The following is a 2,705-nucleotide window of genomic DNA, read 5'->3' as shown; positions in this document are numbered from 1 at the left end:
CTTTGAACTCAGAGATCTGTCTACCTCTGCCTCCTAAGTGCTGGGATTAAAGGTGTGTTGCCACTGCTGCCCAGTGAAAATGTTAATTTTTTTAAAAAAAATTATGTCCTCTTATTATTCTTTTCTATAGTTTTTCTTAATGTATAGCTAGCATTTAAATGCTATGCTTCCCACTTTCCTCCCCAGGTGTCCCAGACAGCCCAGTACAATAGCCAGATAGGACTAGCTCTAGCCCCTTGGTGAACTATATTATTTATTTTGAATGAAGGAGACTGAATGATTAATCTAACAGTAGTGTAGGTATGTTTGGTGTGCTGGATGCTATTTAGTAAGAAAAACAGTCCCCACCCCCAGGGAAAACCTAAAGACTAGATTAACTAGAAGAAGGGAGCTAGGGAGAGGATATTCAGATAGAAGAAAGAGCCCAGGCTAGACCAAGTAGGAGAGTACTGTGCACATTAGAGTTTGAAGAGGCTGAAGAAAGTCAGTAGAGGTAGAATATATGCACAGACTGGGAAGGGGCACAAGGCAGTACGGACATGTCAGGGGCAAGGTGTCTCAAGACCCAAGCAACAAGTAAGTTCCTGGTTCTGTGTTAAACTTGGACTTACTAAAGGTTGGAGATCATTCGGTCATTTTTCTTGGATCAGTGTTTTTGGGTATCTGTGCATATTTGTGTGTGTACATGAGCATACCCAGGCCTTTGCTGCTGCGTTCAGACAGGGAGTAAAGTATAAGCAACTCTGTGAAGGGCTGGATGGCAAAGACACTTGTGGCTGACCAGTAAGTGCAAGGTGATAGTCCAAGAGCATGCTGTCACCATCATTGTTGTGAGATACATCTGGGACAGGTGAAACCATTGCTACGTTGTCATTTTTCATCTGGTTTTCTTATAGTTTCAGCAATCTATAGGCCTAAGGACACCCTCAGGCTGTAGAGCTATGCCCCACCCTCACCCTGTGAGCATCCTTGAACATGCATGCAGCTACCAGCTACCTTCTTTTTGGTACTATGCACACTGGGGGCAACTTCTGGACAGTTACTCTTTGCCCTATAAACTTATCAGAGTTGAATTCATACACCAAATGTTCTCCAATGACAGGGAAATACTTGCATTTAATGGTCACCAGAGCCTCCTACTGGGAGGATTGGCTCAAGTACCAAGTACCAGCAGGCAGGGCAGATGCTGTTGTACAGTCTGCTAGAAGATCTGGCTCCTACTTTTTAATAACTCTGACCTAAGTACAGAAGGTCAGCCTCTCATTGGACATTTTCCCCAATTACCTTGCCTTGAAGACACATAAAAATTTAATCTTAAAATTGGGGTTGGAGAGGTGGCTCAGTCGTTAGGAACACTGGCTGTTTCTTCTTAGGAACCAGGTTCAAATCCCAGCGCCCACATGGCACCTGAGAAACATCAGTAACTCCATTCCTGAGGTACCAACACTCTCTCCTGACCTCAGTGGGCACCCTGCACGCACCTGCTACGAGACATACATCCAGGCAAAAGAGTCATACAACGATACAATACATATTAAACAACCGGAATCGATCGTCAGGAAATCTTTTGCCCCAATGTCCTGCTGTAAGAACATCTGGACTTCTCAGAGTACCTTCTCCTCTGTTGTGTTGCTAACATTTGGAGGGAAGGATGCTCCACAATGGTGCCAGATACACATTTCTGTGTTCTCGTAATTAAACAGTATGTGATGAAGCTCCTTTAAGGAAGCACATTTAAAAGTCATTACTGAGTTAACAAAAAAAAATTATAAAGCCACTCCAGGGAGAGCCTGTGTACTTACACACATCTTATTCTTCCACTGTACACTTGTGCCAACTAAGGAATGGATCCACCATGGTGTGTTTCCATGAACAACTCCAGACTTTATTTTGGTTTGTCTTTGAGATTTGCCCTACTGTTCTCTGTCTTGTGATCCCCAAAAAGCTGACACATTGTCCTGCCTCTTGGGTTTCTTTGATCTTTTGCTAATTCCTGTAACTTCATTAAGATGATGTCACCTGGCAGTGTTTAGGAGGACTTGGTCATGCATTGTACAGAGTGTGACTTGCCTAATGCGTCGTTGCCATCATGGTTCTATTGGGGTTATACTATGGATTTTGGACAGGAAGATCACAGAGGCTCTCATGTGATCATTTTTATCCCATTGTCTCAAGGAACCTTGCTATCAGCACGGCAGTCACTTCTGTTAATTCCCTGCTCAGCTGAGGAAGTATTGTTAGATATTCTACCAATACTTCCTCTTCCTTTCTGTGCTAGGTTTAAGATTTTATTTTTTTATTTATGTGTATGTCTGGGGGCTGTATGCCAAGTGTGTGCAGTTAATTGCAGAGGCCAGAAGAAGGCATTTGGTCCCCTGGAGCTGGAGTTACAGACAAGTGTAGGAAGAGCAGCTAGTGTACTTAACCTCTGAGCCATGTCTCCAGTACCTTTTTATGTTAATTTAAATATCTCCTTTCTTATTTTATAAGGACAGAAAAAGATATATTTCTTACATTTCTTTTCAGAAAGAAGAAAGTAATAGAATGGGTGTTGATAAATCAGTCTATCTATCTATCTATCTATCTATCTATCTATCTATCTATCTTTCTATCTATCTATCTATCTATCTATCTATCTATCTATCTATCTATCTATCTATCATCTATCTATCTATCTATCATCTATCTATCTATCAATCATCTAT

Source organism: Mus pahari, chromosome 20, assembly GCF_900095145.1.
Source record: "Mus pahari chromosome 20, PAHARI_EIJ_v1.1, whole genome shotgun sequence".
Classification (NCBI taxonomy): domain Eukaryota; kingdom Metazoa; phylum Chordata; class Mammalia; order Rodentia; family Muridae; genus Mus; species Mus pahari.
This window is presented reverse-complemented; position numbering follows the sequence as displayed.